The sequence below is a fragment of the Cynocephalus volans genome, chromosome 4, assembly GCF_027409185.1.
Source record: "Cynocephalus volans isolate mCynVol1 chromosome 4, mCynVol1.pri, whole genome shotgun sequence".
Taxonomy (NCBI): domain Eukaryota; kingdom Metazoa; phylum Chordata; class Mammalia; order Dermoptera; family Cynocephalidae; genus Cynocephalus; species Cynocephalus volans.
Window position 1 is genome coordinate 19,709,240 of NC_084463.1, and position 7,816 is coordinate 19,717,055.

Genomic DNA, 7,816 nt, shown 5'->3' on the forward strand with positions numbered 1-7,816 from the left:
CATTTTCAAAACATGATTTATTTTTTCAATGTATGTATAAGAAAAAAACATTATGATTATTACTATTTTCATCTACAGATAGGAAACTGAAACTTAGAAAAATTGAGCAATTTTCCCAAGGTTACAAAGCTAGTATATGAAGACCCGTTTAATTCCATTATCTGTGCCCTTAATTATTAGGAACATCTGCCCTTTGTTTGCTTCTGGTTTCTGAAATAACCTGTTTCACTGCTGTGCAATGAAACCTTCAAGATGGGTTCACATCATTGTTTTATACTAAGGTGGGAAAAGGCTTTACTTCTTTCTCATTCCGCATCATTTCCAGTCTTGGTGTTAGAGTAAACTTGGTTAATAGTACACTCATTTATTTTTAGAGATTATACAACAGGATTTTTCCATCTCTTTGACACTAGACCTCAATATCAGCCCCAACGTAGGAGCTGTAGAGCCACTCTTCAAGCTGTAGAGCCACATTCAATGTGGGGATTCCAATCCCAAGCTGTGGCAAGTGCCACTGAAAAAATCTCTAAAGAGAATGACCAAGCCAGAATTAGTCTCCTTATAACACCCTACAACTGGGCAAAAGTGAGTACAGTAAAGAGAGAAACAGTGCCATTCTGGGGAGCAAATGCTGCTGACAACCTGCCCCTTGTTACTAATTTTAGGCACACCTGATAGTCTCTCTGAAAAACTCAAACTCCTGTGAACTCTTCATTGCCCTCCCCTTGGTCAGCAAAGGTTATCAGAGGTACCTGGTCCCTGCCTATGATCAGACACCATGATATTCTGTGATTCCTTAATCACATTTCATTTTAAGTCTATTGCAGGAAATAAAAAAGTCCCCAAAGACCAGGAAATTCCCCATGTGTGAACCCGTTAGCATGTGAGGGGCAGAGGCTAACAGTGAGACACACGCAGAATCCTGAATACTCACACAGTCCACCTGGGAACGGTAGTTTCCCAGTGTTACAAGACCGGACTTTCTTGGGCTGACCCATGGCTCACTTGGTAGAGTGCAGCGCTGGGAGCACAGCGACGCTCTCACCGCGGGTTCGGATCCTATGTAGGGTTGGCTGGTGCGCCGTTCACTGGCTGAGCGCGGTGCAGACGACACCAAGCCAAGGGTTGAGATCCCCTTACCGGTCACAAAAAAAGATCTGACATTTTCTGTTTCTGAGTAGAGCACAGTGTGCTCCAGCCAGAGGAGATTCTATTCACCTACGTATTAAAAAATCAACTCTCATAGGGTTGTACAATCAAGACCTGTACACACTCACTCTTCCTGAACTGCCTTCTTGGAAGTTTATTTTCAGATCCTCTTAAGCCCTACTTGGGACTCAGCGATAGCTCTGAGGGAGCAATTAATTTGTCAACCTTTTTCATCATCCAATTATGAGATAGTGTTAATGATGTCATTGGAAAGGGATACTCTAAAGTCGAATGTCTTCCTCCAAGGTTGTTTGCATATGTAGGGAAAGTGAAGGAAAATGATCAGGGCCCCTCAGATATTCAGAATCTTGCTGAGCATTTGATGCAAATAGGCATGTGCACCCAGATGTTCCTTGGATACTTTATTTTTATTGAAGCAAAATTGATTATACATATTCTGGGGGTTCAGCATTGAGATATGTTGATCAAATCGGTATTACTAGCATATATATTATTACAAATTGTAATTACTCTTTATGCCCCTTGTCCAATCCCTCCCCGTCCCCCTTTCCTTCCCCCCTCCCCCATCTAATCACCCTAGATTTCTTCTCTCCCTCTGAAAGAGTAATGGTTACTCTGTTGACTTGTTGTGTAGATGATCTGTCCAGTGCTGAGAGGTGTATTCAGGTCCCCCAATACTATCATAGAGCAGATGCTTCTTCTGTCACTCTGAAATGGGCTTTGTGGAGAGAGACATCCTCCTCCTTTCTTTATGTCAGCTGATGACTCTGCTTGTGTCAACACACTCCAGTGGTTGGCGGACCATCTGTGTTGTGATTGTGGCGTCTAGCTGCCTTCTTGGTGGCCATGGCTATTGTGGTGGCTGGGTACGCCACCCACATGGTGGAGATGTTTTTGGCCTGCTCCTTGGTGCTGGCAGTGTGCCTGGTTGTAGAGAGTGTCCAATCCCCAGCTCCATACCCTGAGTCCCCGGTTATGCCTCGAGGTGCTGGCTTAGTGTGCCTGGTTGTGGGAGGGGGGTCTGATCCACTTCTCTATGCCATAGGTCCCTGGGCAGACCCCGAAGTGCTGGCACGGTGTGCCTGGTAGTGGGAGGGGGGGGGTCAAGTCCCCTTCTCCATGTCCCGGGTCCCAGGGCGGGCCCTGAGGCACTGGCACTGTGAGCCTGGTTGTGGGAGGGGGGTCCGGTCCACTTCTCCATGCCCTGGGACCCTGGGTGGCCCTGATGTGCTGGTGTGTTGTGTCTGGTTGTGGGAGGGGGATCTGGTCCTCTTCTCCATGCCCTGGGTCCCCAGGCAGGCCCTGAGGTGCTGGCACAGTGTGCCTGGTGTGGGATGGGGGTCCAGTCCCATTCTTCATGCCTCGGGCCCCTGACCAGGGCACTGAGGCACTGTCACAATGTGCCTGTTTGTGGGAAGGGGGTCTGGTCCCCAGCTGCTAGCCCCAGATCTCCGGGCAGGCCCCTAGGTGCTGGTGGTGTGCCTGGGCTGGAACAAATTTTTTGTCCTTTGCTTACTTCTAACATGGGGGAACTTCCTGTGGGAACCAGTACTTGAGCTGTGTAGTTTAGCTGAATTGCTGCTTTGCTGCTCTTTCCCTAGGGAAGGCTTTTTGTGCACCTCAGAGTTTAATGGTTGATCTTATAGGTACTTCTGGCTCTCCAGACACTTGGTGCACGTGGGTTGTATAGAAACTCTGATCTGGGCCTGAGTTTTTTCATCAAATTGCACCCCATGAAATTCTGCATTCCCGACCAGTCTCCTTTGAGTGGTCCTGCACTGATTCGGGGGCGGGTTGGCTGTCCTTGCTGTGTCCCAGTGTTCTCCCAGTGGGCCTGTCTCCCCCACCGCCTGTGCTCCAAACACATGGGATGGGCCCTGCGCCGGTCCCTTGCGTTGACTCACCAGCCTCTGAATGGCTTCCCTTTTTCAGCTGTTCTGACTCCTCGCTCCTGCATGGGTCCATGGGAAATCTATTAGTGGTCTTGCTGTCTTGGGGGCCACCAAAGTCCTCTTCTCCCCTTCCGCCTCCAAGTAACTCCATCTAAAGGGCACAGCTGCAGCTTCTGCCGGCTCCTGCTCCATGCACTCATCAGCTTGAGCCTTAAAGCAGCCATGGCCCGAAACACTCAGAGAAGTTTTTTCTTCCTCTCATTGTGGTTTCTCCCACCCTCATGAGTTCTATAGGTCTCTCCTCCTCTTCACCTGAGCTCCAGCGGCCCCAGCTTGGCTGATGTTACATTTTTATAGATGTAAATTCATTGATTTGTGGGAGAGAGTGATTCAGGGGACCATCTATTCTGCCATCTCGACCGGAACTCCCGGTTATTGTCTAATGTAATTGCTCATGTGCACCCAGGTGTCCTGGGTTATGGATTTAAGTATAAAGGATGAGTGGCTCTAATCCACAGGGCCCCCCCACCTCCGGTATAGCCCTGGGGGTGGGGGCACAGGGAGGCCGCTGCTGCTGGAGGCTGTTGCCACAAGCTGTTGCTGCCAGTGCCCCCCAGAGGCCCGAGAGGCCTCTGCTTCTGCTTCTTCTGCTCCTACTTCTGCTGCAAGCTGCTGCTGGATCTGCTGTAAGCTTCTGCTACTGCTGCTGAGGACTGAGCTTGTGTCATCTGCCAATGGCTCCAGGGATCTTCCCCAATTACCTAGTGTGGACCTGAGTGTGAGGGGTCTGGTGACCCAGTCTGTACAGTGGGTTGAAGGATTAGAGCACTAGGCCTGACAATACAAATGGAAACTTAGTATAACTAAAATAATGAAATGTTTTGGCTTTAGTTGTGAATTGCCTTAACAATATAATTGCCTAACCAGACAATTAGCATAGCAATTGCTATAACCCGACAATTGGCATAATCATGTAGCTTTACAGCATAGTAGATAGAATAGGATCCAATTGTAACAACAGATCACCTACAATGCCTTTAGTTGGTTGCCTTTACTTCTTCAAGTCCTCAATTGTGATATCATTTGTCTCATTACTTTTTCCATAATCTATACATCCATGTGACCATATAGTTATCTTTAATGACCATCACTATTCAAGAGAAAAACCTGATCATTATTATTAATTATATTAGTAATTATTCATTATGCATCTACTATCACCTCAAGGCTTTATGTTGAAAGAGGAATATTTACTTACTGGGCACATTCATAGGAGGAGACCAGTGTAAATAAAGGTGTTGTAAATCATCTCAAAGTAAACAAATAAAAAGTTGACTAAAGAGAAAATATTCAGTAAATAATTTATTGTAAGCACTTACTACATCTAAGTGTTATGCCAAATTTTAAAATGCATTATTACATTTAATCTCCAAAAGAAACTTTATGAAGTAGGAGTTATTATTTGACAAAGAAACTGAAAAACAGACCTAATAACTTAAAGTACACCACCAGAAAGTAACTGAGCTGATACTGTCATTTCAAAGCCAATGCTTTTAAACACTATGCTATGATGAATCCCAGTGATTTGGGTGCAGTCAAAGAAGAGAAAGAGGGATATTATGTAGTCTTTAAATGCTTACAGAGCTGGTAAGCAGACTTGATATGAGTTATTTTATGCGGAGATTCAGGAATCAAGGGCACATGAGGTAGAAATACAGATTTATTTGTTTCTAATATAGAAAAAATGTTTAAAATGCTGGCAAATATTTTAAAGAAGGTGATCCTTCTGCACAGTTGGTGGGACTGCAAATTAGTACAGTCATTATGGAGAACAGTATGGCGGTTCCTTAAGCAACTATAGATAGAGCTACCATATGATCCAGCCATCCCTGTACAGGGTACATATCTAAAGGAGTGGAAATCATCATGTCGAAGGGACATCTTCACTCCCATGTTTATTACAGCTCTATTTACAATAGCCAGGCTATGGAACCAACCTAAATGTCCATCAGTGGATGACTGGATAAGGAAAATGTGGTTCATACGCACAGTGGAAAACTACCCAGCCATAAAAAAGAATTAAATTCTGCCATTTACAGCAACATGGATGAGCCTGGAGAAAATTATGTTAAGTGAAACAATCCAGGTGCTGAAAGAGAAATACCACATGTCCTCACTCATAAGTGGGAGCCGAATTCATAAATAAATAAACAATAAAGAGAGAGAGAGAGAGAGAAACAGCGATCACAATAATACGTTGAACTCTTAGAAGGAGAGAAGGGAGCTGTGGTTAATAGGAATGGAAAGGGGGAGGGGTGGGAGAGGGGGAGGGGACTGAATGAGGAACTGCTTAACAGACACAAGGAATGATGACGTATTGTGATGATGAGGACACTAACTATCCTGGTTTGACCGTCACACATGGTACGCAACTATTGAAAGTCAATTTTGTACCCCACGAATATGCATAATAAAAAAAGTAAGAATTTCAGGGGAAAAAGCCACACGAGGTGTGGAAAGTTAATCCACACAGTGAAATATTTATGGAGAAACCTCCCATACTGTAAATGAGGACAACACAGTTGTGCATCCCTCTCTCTGTCTAATAAAGGCCTAAATCAAACACAAAAAAAAAAAGAAAAAGAAAAAATTATTTGATTATTAGAAAATATATATCGACAAAGTAAGCAACTTTATAATGTAATTATCTCCTTGCCACCAGAAGTATTCAGGATGTGAAGACAAGCACATTTCAGGTATACTATTAAGGATATTCTCAATTTGAATGAATTACTTGAGTTACTTAAAGGTCTTTCTAATTCTGAAATTATTTAAATTTATTTTTACTATAAAACTTTTCTTTTTTTTTAATTTTATTTTATTTTATTTATTTATTTATTTATTTTTAATTATTTTTATTTTTTTTAAATTTTATTTTGTCGATATACATTGTAGCTGATTAATGCTCCCCATCACCAAAACCTCCCTCCCTTCTCCCTCCCCCCCTCCCCCCCAACAATGTCCTTTCTGTTTGTTTGTTGTATCAACTTCAAATAATTGTGGTTGTTATATCTTCTTCCTCCCCCCACCCCGGTTTGTGTGTGTATGTGTGGATGTGTGTGTGTGAATTTATATATTAACTTTTAGCTCCCTCCAATAAGTGAGAACATGTGGTATTTCTCTTTCTGTGCCTGACTTGTTTCACTTAATATAATTCTCTCAAGGTCCATCCATGTTGTTGCAAATGGCAGTATTTCATTCGTTTTTATAGCTGAGTAGTATTCCATTGTGTAGATGTACCACATTTTCCGTATCCACTCATCTGATGATGGGCATTTGGGCTGGTTCCAACTCTTGGCTATTGTAAAGAGTGCTGCGATGAACATTGGGGAACAGGTATACCTTCGACTTGATGATTTCCATTCCTCTGGGTATATTCCCAACAGTGGGATGGCTGGGTCGTATGGTAGATCTATTTGCAATTGTTTAAGGAACCTCCATACCATTTTCCATAGAGGCTGCACCATTTTGCAGTCCCACCAACAATGTATGAGAGTTCCTTTTTCTCCGCAGCCTCGCCAGCATTTATCGTTCATAGTCTTTTGGATTTTAGCCATCCTAACTGGGGTTAGATGGTATCTCAATGTGGTTTTGATTTGCATTTCCCGGATGCTGAGTGATGTTGAGCATTTTTTCATATGTCTGTTGGCCATTTGGATATCTTCCTTAGAGAAATGCCTACTTAGCTCTTTTGCCCATTTTTTAATTGGGTTGCTTGTTTTCTTCTTGTAAAGTTGTTTGAGTTCCTTATATATTCTGGATATTAATCCTTTGTCAGATGTATATTTTGCAAATATTTTCTCCCACTCTGTTGGTTGTCTTTTAACTCTTTTAATTGTTTCTTTTGCTGTGCAGAAGCTTTTTAGTTTGATATAATCCCATTTGTTTATTTTTCCTTTGGTTGCCCGTGCTTTTGGGGTCGTATTCATGAAGTCTGTGCCCAGTCCTATTTCCTGAAGTGTTTCCCCTATGTTTTCTTTAAGAAGTTTTATTGTCTCAGGGTGTATATTTAAATCCTTAATCCATTTTGAGTTGATTTTAGTATACGGTGAGAGGTATGGATCTAGTTTCATTCTCCTGCATATCGATATCCAGTTATCCCAGCACCACTTGCTGAAGAGGCAGTCCCTTCCCCAGTGAATAGGCTTGGTGCCTTTGTCAAAGATCAGCTGGCAGTAAGTGTGTGGGTTGATTTCTGGATTCTCTATTCTATTCCATTGGTCAGTGTGTCTGTTTTTATGCCAGTACCATACTGTTTTGGTTATTATAGCTTTGTAGTATAGCTTAAAGTCAGGTAGTGTTATGCCTCCAGCTTTATTTTTTTTGCTGAGCATTGCTTTGGCTATGCGTGGTCTTTTATTGTTCCATATAAATGTCTGAATAGTTTTTTCCATTTCTGAGAAAAATGTCTTTGGAATTTTGATGGGGATTGCATTGAATTTGTATATCACTTTGGGTAGTATGGACATTTTCACTATGTTGATTCTTCCAATCCAAGAGCATGGAATATCTTTCCATCTTCTTGTATCCTCTCTAATTTCTCTCAGCAGTGGTTTGTAGTTCTCATTATAGAGATTTTTCACCTCCTTGGTTAACTCAATTCCTAAGTATTTTATTTTTTTGGTGGCTATTGTAAATGGGCAGGCTTTCTTGATTTCTCCTTCTGCATGTTCACTATTGGAGAAAATAAATGC